The sequence below is a fragment of the Phyllobates terribilis genome, unplaced genomic scaffold (genome assembly GCF_046119375.1).
Source record: "Phyllobates terribilis strain yellow unplaced genomic scaffold, ASM4611937v1 Scaffold_30__1_contigs__length_15301838, whole genome shotgun sequence".
NCBI classification, from domain to species: domain Eukaryota; kingdom Metazoa; phylum Chordata; class Amphibia; order Anura; family Dendrobatidae; genus Phyllobates; species Phyllobates terribilis.
In genome coordinates, this window is record NW_027362790.1 from 9,919,669 (window position 1) to 9,935,886 (window position 16,218).

The 16,218-nt window shown below is 49.6% G+C and overlaps 7 non-coding genes and 4 pseudogenes across 7 annotated transcripts; all 11 read right to left on the minus strand.

Annotated features, from left to right (window-relative positions):
* Positions 1-548: 548 nt before the first annotated feature.
* On the minus strand, positions 549-730 carry LOC141179683 (U2 spliceosomal RNA). Its single transcript, XR_012255673.1, has one exon. It is a non-coding gene; the product is annotated as a U2 spliceosomal RNA (small nuclear RNA).
* Positions 731-1,255: 525 nt separating this feature from the next.
* Positions 1,256-1,371, minus strand: LOC141180004 (U2 spliceosomal RNA; annotated as a pseudogene).
* Positions 1,372-2,486: 1,115 nt separating this feature from the next.
* Positions 2,487-2,668, minus strand: LOC141179684 (U2 spliceosomal RNA). The gene has a single exon (XR_012255674.1). It is a non-coding gene; the product is annotated as a U2 spliceosomal RNA (small nuclear RNA).
* Positions 2,669-3,193: 525 nt separating this feature from the next.
* On the minus strand, positions 3,194-3,309 carry LOC141180005 (U2 spliceosomal RNA; annotated as a pseudogene).
* A 1,115-nt stretch (positions 3,310-4,424) lies between these two features.
* Positions 4,425-4,615, minus strand: LOC141180415 (U2 spliceosomal RNA). The gene has a single exon (XR_012256163.1). It is a non-coding gene; the product is annotated as a U2 spliceosomal RNA (small nuclear RNA).
* Positions 4,616-5,730: 1,115 nt separating this feature from the next.
* LOC141179685 (U2 spliceosomal RNA) lies at positions 5,731-5,912 on the minus strand. The gene has a single exon (XR_012255675.1). It is a non-coding gene; the product is annotated as a U2 spliceosomal RNA (small nuclear RNA).
* A 525-nt stretch (positions 5,913-6,437) lies between these two features.
* Positions 6,438-6,553, minus strand: LOC141180006 (U2 spliceosomal RNA; annotated as a pseudogene).
* Positions 6,554-7,668: 1,115 nt separating this feature from the next.
* Positions 7,669-7,862, minus strand: LOC141179718 (U2 spliceosomal RNA). Its single transcript, XR_012255705.1, has one exon. It is a non-coding gene; the product is annotated as a U2 spliceosomal RNA (small nuclear RNA).
* A 5,564-nt stretch (positions 7,863-13,426) lies between these two features.
* On the minus strand, positions 13,427-13,504 carry LOC141179989 (U2 spliceosomal RNA; annotated as a pseudogene).
* Positions 13,505-14,619: 1,115 nt separating this feature from the next.
* On the minus strand, positions 14,620-14,810 carry LOC141179608 (U2 spliceosomal RNA). Its single transcript, XR_012255607.1, has one exon. It is a non-coding gene; the product is annotated as a U2 spliceosomal RNA (small nuclear RNA).
* Positions 14,811-15,925: 1,115 nt separating this feature from the next.
* Positions 15,926-16,116, minus strand: LOC141180417 (U2 spliceosomal RNA). Its single transcript, XR_012256165.1, has one exon. It is a non-coding gene; the product is annotated as a U2 spliceosomal RNA (small nuclear RNA).
* Positions 16,117-16,218: the final 102 nt, after the last annotated feature.

The window sequence follows — 16,218 nt, forward strand, 5'->3', positions numbered from 1 at the left end:
TTTTATAGTCTGCAGGCATTAAATGAAAGAAGTCAGTGTTCCAGCAGAAGGAGACAACGTTTCAGAAAAGGCATTGTAGCAAACCAAAAAAGAAATTTTAAGCGCAGCAGAGTAACCAGCGCACATACCTGTTAGCTCAGGTGAGTTTAAAAGGCTGCTGTTGATAACAAGGGCATTTGCTAAATAGATGGTGTGTGTGCAACAATATACTGAACGGTCAATTATATTGTGCAGCTTATCTCACCACCTGTAGTTATTTAGGTGAAAGCTCCAAAATGCTTGCCTAATATGTCTGTTTATCCAAAAGGAAGTAAAAAGGGAGAGCTATAAAGATAGCATTGCATCACATTACATGGCAATGCAATGCACAGTTGCTGAAGTTGAACCAAAATGAGCTTGTAATCTGGCTTCTGCAACTTTGAACATGAAAAATCCAATGAGGAGAAGAAAAGCAAAGCCAAAGAGTCCATCCCAAAATCCGACAAACAAGCAAAATGAACAAAAAACATTGAATTCAATTCTTTCTGATTTTAGAAACTGCATTAAAGAAGGGGTGCACCGGTCCTGGAGATACTGCAATACCAGGTCAATGCGTGGAGTGGACAGAGCAAGCTCTTTTTCCATCTCCCTGTTCTAAAAATCCATTTAATATATGGTCCCCAGATAGGGGACGTATCAGATATTAAACTGATAAGAACAGATTTTTTGATTGAAGCTGCATCCAAGGCACTGAAAAATGTGACCGAAGTCACACCAAAACAGCGCACGAGGCGAGGATTCATGTGGACCCTTCCCGGAGGAGAGGGTCCCCAATAAACCATCCCCATCCCTCCGAGCCAGAAGGCCACAGCGAGGGTCAGGGATCTCCGATGCTCTCCCTAGCCGAAGCCGGAGAAGAGCCGTTTTCGTGCTCCCAGCTTCCATCTAGGCTGCCACCCTAGTGGAGCTGGAGCCTGTGTTGGTTTCTCAGCCCAAAGCTGACCGGACCTCCGACCGGTTTTATAAAAATTCCCCTTCCTAGCCCGGAGGCCAGGAATAGGGGGGGGTTGCTCAGAAAGTATGATTGGCAAAGGTGCGGCGTGCTACGAAGCTAAGTCTTTCTGGGGTTCCCAGTCCCAGTAAGCTTGGACTCCCACCAGGGCGCCTACTCCTGGGGCACATTGCTCCAAAGCCCTCACACTTACCCAGCCTAGTGACTTCGATCCTGGAGGGCCATGTTTTCCATCAGATAACTCTATGAGACACCTGGCGTACTAACAAGTGCACCAAACCAGTGTGTAATATGCATCAATTTACTAGGGCAGCCCAAGGACAAAACTGCCTTTTCAAAAGATACTACACTTGATCTTAGCCAAAAGGCCGAGAAGCGATAACCAGAATTGGTTTCAAACTACGGAGCCACCCAAGGATCCTGAAAAGTCCATTTGTGGAGATGAGCTCCTGGACTCCCGTTAAGAAGACATGTTGTCAACCTCTAGATCCCTTACATGCCTGCACTTTTCGGCTTGCTGCTGCTGCAATCCACGCGTTTTAGATCTGCATAACTCCACCTCTTTAAACACAGCACCTTCACCCCCTGCTGTTCCCACCCGCCTCAACACCGTTGGAAGGGAGGAGAACCAATTAAGGCGGGGGGTGGGGTGGAACGAGCAGCTGTCTACCCTTAGCAGGAGGGCTCCTGATTACATACCTCTCCTGCTGCTGCTGCTGCTGGCTGTCCAGCAGCAGACTGAAGGTGGCTGCTGCTGTGCACAGGTATATAAAGGCTCAGAGCCTATTATGACACGCGCAGCCAGCGTTCCATTGCCACATTCCATCTACTGCAGGCAGGATACCTGGCTGGCTGAATGTCGCTGAGAAGCTCACAGAGACCGCCATAAGCAACAGTTTAACAGAATGCCACAGACTAATCAACCAAACTTTTTGGGTTGGGTTCTCTTTTATAGTCTGCAGGCATTAAATGAAAGAAGTCAGTGTTCCAGCAGAAGGAGACAACGTTTCAGAAAAGGCATTGTAGCAAACCAAAAAAGAAATTTTAAGCGCAGCAGAGTAACCAGCGCACATACCTGTTAGCTCAGGTGAGTTTAAAAGGCTGCTGTTGATAACAAGGGCATTTGCTAAATAGATGGTGTGTGTGCAACAATATACTGAAAGGTCAATTATATTGTGCAGCTTATCTCACCACCTGTAGTTATTTAGGTGAAAGCTCCAAAATGCTTGCCTAATATGTCTGTTTATCCAAAAGGAAGTAAAAAGGGAGAGCTATAAAGATAGCATTGCATCACATTACATGGCAATGCAATGCACAGTTGCTGAAGTTGAACCAAAATGAGCTTGTAATCTGGCTTCTGCAACTTTGAACATGAAAAATCCAATGAGGAGAAGAAAAGCAAAGCCAAAGAGTCCATCCCAAAATCCGACAAACAAGCAAAATGAACAAAAAACATTGAATTCAATTCTTTCTGATTTTAGAAACTGCATTAAAGAAGGGGTGCACCGGTCCTGGAGATACTGCAATACCAGGTCAATGCGTGGAGTGGACAGAGCAAGCTCTTTTTCCATCTCCCTGTTCTAAAAATCCATTTAATATATGGTCCCCAGATAGGGGACGTATCAGATATTAAACTGATAAGAACAGATTTTTTGATTGAAGCTGCATCCAAGGCACTGAAAAATGTGACCGAAGTCACACCAAAACAGCGCACGAGGCGAGGATTCATGTGGACCCTTCCCGGAGGAGAGGGTCCCCAATAAACCATCCCCATCCCTCCGAGCCAGAAGGCCACAGCGAGGGTCAGGGATCTCCGATGCTCTCCCTAGCCGAAGCCGGAGAAGAGCCGTTTTCGTGCTCCCAGCTTCCATCTAGGCTGCCACCCTAGTGGAGCTGGAGCCTGTGTTGGTTTCTCAGCCCAAAGCTGACCGGACCTCCGACCGGTTTTATAAAAATTCCCCTTCCTAGCCCGGAGGCCAGGAATAGGGGGGGGTTGCTCAGAAAGTATGATTGGCAAAGGTGCGGCGTGCTACGAAGCTAAGTCTTTCTGGGGTTCCCAGTCCCAGTAAGCTTGGACTCCCACCAGGGCGCCTACTCCTGGGGCACATTGCTCCAAAGCCCTCACACTTACCCAGCCTAGTGACTTCGATCCTGGAGGGCCATGTTTTCCATCAGATAACTCTATGAGACACCTGGCGTACTAACAAGTGCACCAAACCAGTGTGTAATATGCATCAATTTACTAGGGCAGCCCAAGGACAAAACTGCCTTTTCAAAAGATACTACACTTGATCTTAGCCAAAAGGCCGAGAAGCGATAACCAGAATTGGTTTCAAACTACGGAGCCACCCAAGGATCCTGAAAAGTCCATTTGTGGAGATGAGCTCCTGGACTCCCGTTAAGAAGACATGTTGTCAACCTCTAGATCCCTTACATGCCTGCACTTTTCGGCTTGCTGCTGCTGCAATCCACGCGTTTTAGATCTGCATAACTCCACCTCTTTAAACACAGCACCTTCACCCCCTGCTGTTCCCACCCGCCTCAACACCGTTGGAAGGGAGGAGAACCAATTAAGGCGGGGGGTGGGGTGGAACGAGCAGCTGTCTACCCTTAGCAGGAGGGCTCCTGATTACATACCTCTCCTGCTGCTGCTGCTGCTGGCTGTCCAGCAGCAGACTGAAGGTGGCTGCTGCTGTGCACAGGTATATAAAGGCTCAGAGCCTATTATGACACGCGCAGCCAGCGTTCCATTGCCACATTCCATCTACTGCAGGCAGGATACCTGGCTGGCTGAATGTCGCTGAGAAGCTCACAGAGACCGCCATAAGCAACAGTTTAACAGAATGCCACAGACTAATCAACCAAACTTTTTGGGTTGGGTTCTCTTTTATAGTCTGCAGGCATTAAATGAAAGAAGTCAGTGTTCCAGCAGAAGGAGACAACGTTTCAGAAAAGGCATTGTAGCAAACCAAAAAAGAAATTTTAAGCGCAGCAGAGTAACCAGCGCACATACCTGTTAGCTCAGGTGAGTTTAAAAGGCTGCTGTTGATAACAAGGGCATTTGCTAAATAGATGGTGTGTGTGCAACAATATACTGAAAGGTCAATTATATTGTGCAGCTTATCTCACCACCTGTAGTTATTTAGGTGAAAGCTCCAAAATGCTTGCCTAATATGTCTGTTTATCCAAAAGGAAGTAAAAAGGGAGAGCTAGAAAGATAGCATTGCATCACATTACATGGCAATGCAATGCACAGTTGCTCAAGTTGAACCAAAATGAGCTTGTAATCTGGCTTCTGCAACTTTGAACATGAAAAATCCAATGAGGAGAAGAAAAGCAAAGCCAAAGAGTCCATCCCAAAATCCGACAAACAAGCAAAATGAACAAAAAACATTGAATTCAATTCTTTCTGATTTTAGAAACTGCATTAAAGAAGGGGTGCACCGGTCCTGGAGATACTGCAATACCAGGTCAATGCGTGGAGTGGACAGAGCAAGCTCTTTTTCCATCTCCCTGTTCTAAAAATCCATTTAATATATGGTCCCCAGATAGGGGACGTATCAGATATTAAACTGATAAGAACAGATACTACACTTGATCTTAGCCAAAAGGCCGAGAAGCGATAACCAGAATTGGTTTCAAACTACGGAGCCACCCAAGGATCCTGAAAAGTCCATTTGTGGAGATGAGCTCCTGGACTCCCGTTAAGAAGACATGTTGTCAACCTCTAGATCCCTTACATGCCTGCACTTTTCGGCTTGCTGCTGCTGCAATCCACGCGTTTTAGATCTGCATAACTCCACCTCTTTAAACACAGCACCTTCACCTCCTGCTGTTCCCACCCGCCTCAACACCGTTGGAAGGGAGGAGAACCAATTAAGGCGGGGGGTGGGGTGGAAAGAGCAGCTGTCTACCCTTAGCAGGAGGGCTCCTGATTACATACCTCTCCTGCTGCTGCTGCTGCTGGCTGTCCAGCAGCAGACTGAAGGTGGCTGCTGCTGTGCACAGGTATATAAAGGCTCAGAGCCTATTATGACACGCGCAGCCAGCGTTCCATTGCCACATTCCATCTACTGCAGGCAGGATACCTGGCTGGCTGAATGTCGCTGAGAAGCTCACAGAGACCGCCATAAGCAACAGTTTAACAGAATGCCACAGACTAATCAACCAAACTTTTTGGGTTGGGTTCTCTTTTATAGTCTGCAGGCATTAAATGAAAGAAGTCAGTGTTCCAGCAGAAGGAGACAACGTTTCAGAAAAGGCATTGTAGCAAACCAAAAAAGAAATTTTAAGCGCAGCAGAGTAACCAGCGCACATACCTGTTAGCTCAGGTGAGTTTAAAAGGCTGCTGTTGATAACAAGGGCATTTGCTAAATAGATGGTGTGTGTGCAACAATATACTGAACGGTCAATTATATTGTGCAGCTTATCTCACCACCTGTAGTTATTTAGGTGAAAGCTCCAAAATGCTTGCCTAATATGTCTGTTTATCCAAAAGGAAGTAAAAAGGGAGAGCTATAAAGATAGCATTGCATCACATTACATGGCAATGCAATGCACAGTTGCTGAAGTTGAACCAAAATGAGCTTGTAATCTGGCTTCTGCAACTTTGAACATGAAAAATCCAATGAGGAGAAGAAAAGCAAAGCCAAAGAGTCCATCCCAAAATCCGACAAACAAGCAAAATGAACAAAAAACATTGAATTCAATTCTTTCTGATTTTAGAAACTGCATTAAAGAAGGGGTGCACCGGTCCTGGAGATACTGCAATACCAGGTCAATGCGTGGAGTGGACAGAGCAAGCTCTTTTTCCATCTCCCTGTTCTAAAAATCCATTTAATATATGGTCCCCAGATAGGGGACGTATCAGATATTAAACTGATAAGAACAGATTTTTTGATTGAAGCTGCATCCAAGGCACTGAAAAATGTGACCGAAGTCACACCAAAACAGCGCACGAGGCGAGGATTCATGTGGACCCTTCCCGGAGGAGAGGGTCCCCAATAAACCATCCCCATCCCTCCGAGCCAGAAGGCCACAGCGAGGGTCAGGGATCTCCGATGCTCTCCCTAGCCGAAGCCGGAGAAGAGCCGTTTTCGTGCTCCCAGCTTCCATCTAGGCTGCCACCCTAGTGGAGCTGGAGCCTGTGTTGGTTTCTCAGCCCAAAGCTGACCGGACCTCCGACCGGTTTTATAAAAATTCCCCTTCCTAGCCCGGAGGCCAGGAATAGGGGGGGGTTGCTCAGAAAGTATGATTGGCAAAGGTGCGGCGTGCTACGAAGCCAAGTCTTTCTGGGGTTCCCAGTCCCAGTAAGCTTGGACTCCCACCAGGGCGCCTACTCCTGGGGCACATTGCTCCAAAGCCCTCACACTTACCCAGCCTAGTGACTTCGATCCTGGAGGGCCATGTTTTCCATCAGATAACTCTATGAGACACCTGGCGTACTAACAAGTGCACCAAACCAGTGTGTAATATGCATCAATTTACTAGGGCAGCCCAAGGACAAAACTGCCTTTTCAAAAGATACTACACTTGATCTTAGCCAAAAGGCCGAGAAGCGATAACCAGAATTGGTTTCAAACTACGGAGCCACCCAAGGATCCTGAAAAGTCCATTTGTGGAGATGAGCTCCTGGACTCCCGTTAAGAAGACATGTTGTCAACCTCTAGATCCCTTACATGCCTGCACTTTTCGGCTTGCTGCTGCTGCAATCCACGCGTTTTAGATCTGCATAACTCCACCTCTTTAAACACAGCACCTTCACCCCCTGCTGTTCCCACCCGCCTCAACACCGTTGGAAGGGAGGAGAACCAATTAAGGCGGGGGGTGGGGTGGAACGAGCAGCTGTCTACCCTTAGCAGGAGGGCTCCTGATTACATACCTCTCCTGCTGCTGCTGCTGCTGGCTGTCCAGCAGCAGACTGAAGGTGGCTGCTGCTGTGCACAGGTATATAAAGGCTCAGAGCCTATTATGACACGCGCAGCCAGCGTTCCATTGCCACATTCCATCTACTGCAGGCAGGATACCTGGCTGGCTGAATGTCGCTGAGAAGCTCACAGAGACCGCCATAAGCAACAGTTTAACAGAATGCCACAGACTAATCAACCAAACTTTTTGGGTTGGGTTCTCTTTTATAGTCTGCAGGCATTAAATGAAAGAAGTCAGTGTTCCAGCAGAAGGAGACAACGTTTCAGAAAAGGCATTGTAGCAAACCAAAAAAGAAATTTTAAGCGCAGCAGAGTAACCAGCGCACATACCTGTTAGCTCAGGTGAGTTTAAAAGGCTGCTGTTGATAACAAGGGCATTTGCTAAATAGATGGTGTGTGTGCAACAATATACTGAAAGGTCAATTATATTGTGCAGCTTATCTCACCACCTGTAGTTATTTAGGTGAAAGCTCCAAAATGCTTGCCTAATATGTCTGTTTATCCAAAAGGAAGTAAAAAGGGAGAGCTAGAAAGATAGCATTGCATCACATTACATGGCAATGCAATGCACAGTTGCTGAAGTTGAACCAAAATGAGCTTGTAATCTGGCTTCTGCAACTTTGAACATGAAAAATCCAATGAGGAGAAGAAAAGCAAAGCCAAAGAGTCCATCCCAAAATCCGACAAACAAGCAAAATGAACAAAAAACATTGAATTCAATTCTTTCTGATTTTAGAAACTGCATTAAAGAAGGGGTGCACCGGTCCTGGAGATACTGCAATACCAGGTCAATGCGTGGAGTGGACAGAGCAAGCTCTTTTTCCATCTCCCTGTTCTAAAAATCCATTTAATATATGGTCCCCAGATAGGGGACGTATCAGATATTAAACTGATAAGAACAGATTTTTTTGATTGAATATATCTTTTATTAGCACAAAAAATAAGTTAACAGACAGTGTACAGTGCCGCAGCCCAGTACACACAGAATTCTACATCATATTTACATAGCATGAGGATACGACGCACTAACTAGACACATCACACCCCTATGCTACACAAAACACTCAATCTGAAAGAAAAAGCATGTCAATTAATACAGTACGACGAACCGTGATAAGGGATGGGGATTGGGAAAAAGGGGATGGGGAGGGGAAAATCACAGGCCCGAAGCTTTATTGAAAGACAAGACACATAAGGGGAGAGGGGGAGGAGGGGTTTAGTCCTCGTCCTCGTCCTCCGGACCGTCCATGATGGAATAGTCTCTGAGCAGGCTGTGGATCAGCCTGCGGCAGTCCTGGATGGACATCCTCTCCCTCCTCAAGATGAGCCGGTTCCTGGCGACCCAAACGGCATCCTTGAAGCAGTTCATAAGGCGCCAAGCCTCCTGGATGGCTCCGACGGTATGAACCCCAGGGAAGAGTCCATAAAGCACAGAATGGTGCGATAGGCTCGCCCTGGGGACAGAGTTCCTCAGGTCGTCCTCAAGTGCAGTCAATAGGCGCTGTGCAAATCCGCAGTCCCAAAAAGTGTGCAAAGATGTTTCCTCCACGAAGGGGCACCTTGGGCAGTACCGGGTCTTGCACAGGTTCCGGGCATGCATGAATGACCGGACGGGCAGTCGGCCATGAATCGCCATCCACGACAAGTCCTTGTGCCCGTTGGTCAGCCTGTCAGACGACACATTTGTCCACACAGTCTCCAGCGTGTCCTGGTGAAGTCCTGTGATGTTCTCCACGTCATCCTTGGCTCTGATTAGCTTGTGGATAGTTTTGGGCTTCCACAAGTCGGGCTTGAGTCCCTCCAGTTGATGCTCCCCCACAAATCGAACGACGTCTCCGTAGAACCATGGCGTCGTCCAGTTGTAGGGGAAGGAGCTGTCCCACTTGTCCCAGCCGAGTCGCCTCCAAAGAGGAAGCAGGAAGAAGCGAGACATGGACCTGCACGCGGAGCCATTCTTGACTTGCAAAGTCCGGCGGACACAATCACACACAAAAGAGGATCGCAGGAGGGTGGGGATATCTGGAACGCCCTTCCCACCCTTGCGAGGCTCCTTGTACATGACGGCCCGCCTGACTCTGTCCATCTTGGATCCCCAGACAAAGTGAAACACTGTCCTGGTAATGGCCCTGCACACAGTGACGTGTGGGGGCCAGGCCTGCGCCGTGTACTGCAAGACGGGCAGGACCTCATTACGCAGGACGAGTGCCTTACCCTCACAAGTGAGGTGTCTGAGGCTCCAGAGTCCGATCCGTTGCTTCACCTTGGCCAAGCGTTCTTGCCAGGACTTGAGGGCCGCTCCTTCCTTCCCGAACCAGACTCCCAGCACCTTGAGGAAATCCGGTTGAATGTTGAAGGGGAAGGGGGCGGAGGAGGCCGGCTGCCAATCCCCGAAGAGCATGGCTTCCGACTTCCTGCAGTTGACTTTGGCCCCTGAAGCCCGGCCGAACCTCTCACACGTCTGGACGAGGGCGTCGACTGAACCACGATCAGCGCAGAAGACGGTGACGTCGTCCATGTAGAGCGAGCACTTGACCTCGTGTCGTCCCGGACCCGGTGCGGTGATCCCTCTGATCTCTCCATTCTGCCGGATAGCCTCTGCGAAGAGTTCTATAACACAAACAAAAAGAAGAGGTGATAGAGGGCAGCCTTGTCTGACCCCAGAGAGGACAGGGAAGGGGTCAGTCTTCCAGCCGTTCACCAACACCGAGCTGTGGATATCAAAATACATCAGACGGACATACGAACAAAACATGTTACCCAAACCTAACCGGTGCAGAGCTCGGCCCATGAACTCGTGGGAAACCCGGTCGAAGGCCTTCTCCTGATCCAAGGAGACCAGGGCCGCGTGTGCGCGGCGGACCTTGATGTACTCGACCGTGTCCCGCACGAGAGCGAGGCTGTCTGCGATGCGACGTCCAGGGATGCCGCAGGTCTGGTCCGGGTGGATGATCCGTCCGATGACCGTCTTAAGTCGTGTCGCCATCGTCTTGGCCAGGATCTTGTAGTCCACGTTGAGCAGAGTGATGGGACGCCAATTCCTCAGGTCGCACCTCTCTCCCTTCCGCTTGTACAGGATCGTGACCATTCCTTCCCTCAAAGATGGAGGCATTCTACCCTCCACCACCATCTCCTCGTACAGGTCCAACAGGTCTGGACAGATGAGGTCTCCCAGCGCTACATAGAGCTCCGCTGGAAGACCATCACTGCCCGGGGTCCTGCCGGTCCTAAAGGATTTAGCGGCAGAGAGCAATTCGCCCACCATCAGAGGTTTGTCCAAGGCTGCCGTGCCTGCAGGATCAAGATGGTTAGTGATACCTGACAGGAACTTATCAGCAGCGTCGGGGTCGGTAGTCTTGTGGGAGTAGAGTTCGCTGTAGAAGTCGCTGACGACCCTCATCACGTCCTCCTTCCCACGTCGCATGTTTCCGCTCTCGTCTCGCAGCTCGTTCAGGGGCGTGTGACCGGCATGAAGTTTCCTGAAAAAGAATGAGTTACATTTCTCACCCTTCTCCAGATTCTCCACTTTGGAACGGAAGATGATTCGCTTGGACTCCTCCTCAAAGTGCCTTTTCAGGCTCTTCTTGGTCTCCTCCAGCTCCTCCCTCACGTCCCAGCCGCAGTGAAGAAGGTCCTGCAGCGACCGCAGCTCGCGCTGCAGCCCTCTGAAGTCCCTCCTCTTCTCACACTCCTGTTGTCGACCCTTGGCCTGAAAGAAACAGCGAAACTCAAGTTTAACATATTCCCACCAATCAGAGACTGTTTGGAAGCTACCCTTGTAGGACTGCCACATTGCGTAGGCTGCTCTCAGCTCCTCCACGACTTCATCCTGAGCCAGCAGAGCACAATTCAGCTTCCAGGAGCCGGGGCCGGACGGAAAACCGTCGCCGAGGACACCTTGTAAGTGAATGGCTCTGTGGTCGGAGAAGAAGCAGGAGACCATCGAGTGCCTACTCTGCCTGACTGCCCGAGAGGTGAACACAAAGTCAATCCTGGAGCGGAGTGAGCCATCGGGTCGGCTCCACGAATAGTTCGTGGAGCCTCTCCCCATGGAGCCCACCACGTCCTGAAGAGAGGCCTCGGTTACCATCTCGATGAGCAGCTTGGACGTGATGTCCAACTTGGCAGATGTGCCAGAACTACGACCGTCCTCCTCGATGGGGCAGTTGAAATCCCCGGCCATCACTAAGGTCCTGGTGGTGGCAAGCTGAAGCCGCAGGGTCTGGAAAAGCTCCAAACGCTCATTCTTCAGTGGGGACGCATACACGTTGATGAACCTGACAGGTTCTCCCGCCCAGTTGCCATCTACAACAAGAGCCCTGCCGCAGATGAGCTCCTGGACGGACTCAAGCGTGAATGCGCCCCCCCTGATCAGAATTGCGACCCCCGCAGACTTGCAGTCACCCCCACCGGACCAGTAGGATGGACCGTGGGACCACTCCCTGGCCAGATGTTTGAAGGACCTAGAGGAGGGAAGGGAACATTCCTGCAACATATAAACATCACACAACTGGGAAGTAAGGAAGGCATAAATAGTCTGACGTCTGAACTTGTCCTTGATGCTCCTGACATTAATGGAAAATAAGTTAATATTAGCCATCATGTAGGGAAAAAAGAAAAAGTTAGCGCAGGCAATACACCTTAGTTACCACTCCGGTCGGGTGGTCCCTCGTCGGTGTTGACTGCTGGTGACGGGATCACCAGCAGGCCCTCTTCCTCCATCTGGTCAAGCAGCGCGGCCTCAATCTCGGCGACCACCAGTTCCTCCTCTTCTGGCTCGGCCACCAGGGTCTCAACCATGTGCTCCATCTCTTCTGGCTCAGGGAGGGTATCCTCCTTTTCGCCTACGAAATCCAGAATCTTCTTTTTGGAGGATTCAGTAGCAGGGCTGTCCTCCACCTTCCTCTTTCCCCGGGTTGGAACTGGGGAGACAAGAAGGGGAAAATCCTCCTCGGAATAGATAGCGGCGGGTGGAGGAAAGGTTAATTCCACCGCTACCATGGTCTGGGGAGGGAGAGTGGCTGCCGGGGCAGGGGAAAGGACACCTGCTGAGGAGTAGGGGAAGGAGGAAGAGGAAGTGGAATCCTCAGCAGGGGTGGCCGGGGTGGGGGGGGATTGGACGGGGGTGGCAGGGGGAGGGATCGAGAGAGGGGTGACAGAACTCTTACCCTCCTTTGACTTTTTCTTCTGCTTCGGAGCTGCTGGGACCGTCGCTGGGGCTTTGGCCACCGACTCCTTGACCGCTTTGGCCTTGGTCGTCTCGGCCTTGGCCGCTGGGGCCTTGGTCGTCGCGTCCTTGACCTTCACAGGCCTGGTCGTCGGGGCCTTGTCCTCCGTAGCTGGGGTCGTCGCAACCACCGATGCCCAGGATCTCTCACGCCTGGGGCAATCCTTGTACAGATGAGCCGCCAGCCCACACAGGTTGCAGGACGTCTTCTTCGGGCAGTCCTTCGAGCTGTGTCCCGTCACTCGACAAATCCTGCAGGCATCCTCCTTGCAGTCCTTCATCTCGTGGCCGTTCTTGCCGCATCTCCTGCAGTTCCGCGGCATGTCCGGGTAATAGATGAGGCCGTAGGAGTTGCCCAGGGAGAATGTCGGGGGCAGGTGCCGAAGTCCGTCTGAGTACGCCAGGTCCCTGTGAAGTCTAACGGTCACCGACCACTTACCTGTCCAGAAGCCGAGTCCATTCAGGATGTGAGAGGGTTCCTTCACAACCAAACAGAAGCGTCTCAGGAAGGTACAGATGTCTTGGCCTGGGGTGTGCGGGTTGCGCATGGAGACCGTGATCCTCCTTTCATCCCTCTGGATAGGGCAGCTACCTGTAAAGGCAGAGAAAGAATTATCCGGTCCTTTTGCGCTTACCATTTCCCAGAACCTCCTGCAGGTGTTCACAGTGGCGAAGGTGACGAAGAAGATCCCCGTCAAGAAGGTCTGGATGCTGAGGGTGTCCGACCTGGAGAAGCCTCGATCCAGCAGCATCTTCTGGCAGAACACGTCCGAGGACATGTCCGGCACCCTCCCATCCACTTCCTTCAGCTTCAGGGCCACCGTCTGCCGCATCCATGGCTCCAGGGCTGGAGCTTCGTGGCGGGGCTTCTGGGGTCCCTTCTGCTGGCCAGTCGTGGAGGCAGAGTCCTTGGGGTCAGAATCGGCTCCTGGCTGGGCCCTCCTGGCTGTCCCCAGCTCCAGGCTCTTCTTTTCGGCCTTCCTCGCAGCGCTTGCCATGGCTTTCCTCCTGCAGTTACTTCTTGGAGCTGGATCTGGAACTCTTCCCGGAATGGGTGGAGCTATGCAGATTCTTCTCCCGTCGTGTTCTGGACAAATTCCCCGAAAGGTCTTTGTCTCGATGATTTTCTTCCTCGAAGATTCCACAGGACAGCCCGATTCTTCTCCGAGTCTTCGTCTTCTTCTGGATTCTTTAGAGCTTCTTCCTCCCACCGATATCCGCCTTCGTTCTCTGATGTCAGCTGGGCTCCGAAGCTCTTCTCCTTCCGAGTTCGATCGCTCTCGTCAAGTGTAGATCGTAGCTCTTGTGTTCTTAAAAGAACAGATACTACACTTGATCTTAGCCAAAAGGCCGAGAAGCGATAACCAGAATTGGTTTCAAACTACGGAGCCACCCAAGGATCCTGAAAAGTCCATTTGTGGAGATGAGCTCCTGGACTCCCGTTAAGAAGACATGTTGTCAACCTCTAGATCCCTTACATGCCTGCACTTTTCGGCTTGCTGCTGCTGCAATCCACGCGTTTTAGATCTGCATAACTCCACCTCTTTAAACACAGCACCTTCACCCCCTGCTGTTCCCACCCGCCTCAACACCGTTGGAAGGGAGGAGAACCAATTAAGGCGGGGGGTGGGGTGGAACGAGCAGCTGTCTACCCTTAGCAGGAGGGCTCCTGATTACATACCTCTCCTGCTGCTGCTGCTGCTGGCTGTCCAGCAGCAGACTGAAGGTGGCTGCTGCTGTGCACAGGTATATAAAGGCTCAGAGCCTATTATGACACGCGCAGCCAGCGTTCCATTGCCACATTCCATCTACTGCAGGCAGGATACCTGGCTGGCTGAATGTCGCTGAGAAGCTCACAGAGACCGCCATAAGCAACAGTTTAACAGAATGCCACAGACTAATCAACCAAACTTTTTGGGTTGGGTTCTCTTTTATAGTCTGCAGGCATTAAATGAAAGAAGTCAGTGTTCCAGCAGAAGGAGACAACGTTTCAGAAAAGGCATTGTAGCAAACCAAAAAAGAAATTTTAAGCGCAGCAGAGTAACCAGCGCACATACCTGTTAGCTCAGGTGAGTTTAAAAGGCTGCTGTTGATAACAAGGGCATTTGCTAAATAGATGGTGTGTGTGCAACAATATACTGAAAGGTCAATTATATTGTGCAGCTTATCTCACCACCTGTAGTTATTTAGGTGAAAGCTCCAAAATGCTTGCCTAATATGTCTGTTTATCCAAAAGGAAGTAAAAAGGGAGAGCTAGAAAGATAGCATTGCATCACATTACATGGCAATGCAATGCACAGTTGCTGAAGTTGAACCAAAATGAGCTTGTAATCTGGCTTCTGCAACTTTGAACATGAAAAATCCAATGAGGAGAAGAAAAGCAAAGCCAAAGAGTCCATCCCAAAATCCGACAAACAAGCAAAATGAACAAAAAACATTGAATTCAATTCTTTCTGATTTTAGAAACTGCATTAAAGAAGGGGTGCACCGGTCCTGGAGATACTGCAATACCAGGTCAATGCGTGGAGTGGACAGAGCAAGCTCTTTTTCCATCTCCCTGTTCTAAAAATCCATTTAATATATGGTCCCAAGATAGGGGACGTATCAGATATTAAACTGATAAGAACAGATACTACACTTGATCTTAGCCAAAAGGCCGAGAAGCGATAACCAGAATTGGTTTCAAACTACGGAGCCACCCAAGGATCCTGAAAAGTCCATTTGTGGAGATGAGCTCCTGGACTCCCGTTAAGAAGACATGTTGTCAACCTCTAGATCCCTTACATGCCTGCACTTTTCGGCTTGCTGCTGCTGCAATCCACGCGTTTTAGATCTGCATAACTCCACCTCTTTAAACACAGCACCTTCACCCCCTGCTGTTCCCACCCGCCTCAACACCGTTGGAAGGGAGGAGAACCAATTAAGGCGGGGGGTGGGGTGGAACGAGCAGCTGTCTACCCTTAGCAGGAGGGCTCCTGATTACATACCTCTCCTGCTGCTGCTGCTGCTGGCTGTCCAGCAGCAGACTGAAGGTGGCTGCTGCTGTGCACAGGTATATAAAGGCTCAGAGCCTATTATGACACGCGCAGCCAGCGTTCCATTGCCACATTCCATCTACTGCAGGCAGGATACCTGGCTGGCTGAATGTCGCTGAGAAGCTCACAGAGACCGCCATAAGCAACAGTTTAACAGAATGCCACAGACTAATCAACCAAACTTTTTGGGTTGGGTTCTCTTTTATAGTCTGCAGGCATTAAATGAAAGAAGTCAGTGTTCCAGCAGAAGGAGACAACGTTTCAGAAAAGGCATTGAAGCAAACCAAAAAAGAAATTTTAAGCGCAGCAGAGTAACCAGCGCACATACCTGTTAGCTCAGGTGAGTTTAAAAGGCTGCTGTTGATAACAAGGGCATTTGCTAAATAGATGGTGTGTGTGCAAAAATATACTGAAAGGTCAATTATATTGTGCAGCTTATCTCACCACCTGTAGTTATTTAGGTGAAAGCTCCAAAATGCTTGCCTAATATGTCTGTTTATCCAAAAGGAAGTAAAAAGGGAGAGCTAGAAAGATAGCATTGCATCATATTACATGGCAATGCAATGCACAGTTGCTGAAGTTGAACCAAAATGAGCTTGTAATCTGGCTTCTGCAACTTTGAACATGAAAAATCCAATGAGGAGAAGAAAAGCAAAGCCAAAGAGTCCATCCCAAAATCCGACAAACAAGCAAAATGAACAAAAAACATTGAATTCAATTCTTTCTGATTTTAGAAACTGCATTAAAGAAGGGGTGCACCGGTCCTGGAGATACTGCAATACCAGGTCAATGCGTGGAGTGGACAGAGCAAGCTCTTTTTCCATCTCCCTGTTCTAAAAATCCATTTAATATATGGTCCCCAGATAGGGGACGTATCAGATATTAAACTGATAAGAACAGATACTACACTTGATCTTAGCCAAAAGGCCGAGAAGCGATAACCAGAATTGGTTTCAAACTACGGAGCCACCCAAGGATCCTGAAAAGTCCATTTGTGGAGATGAGCTCCTGGACTCCCGTTAAGAAGGCATGTTGTCAACC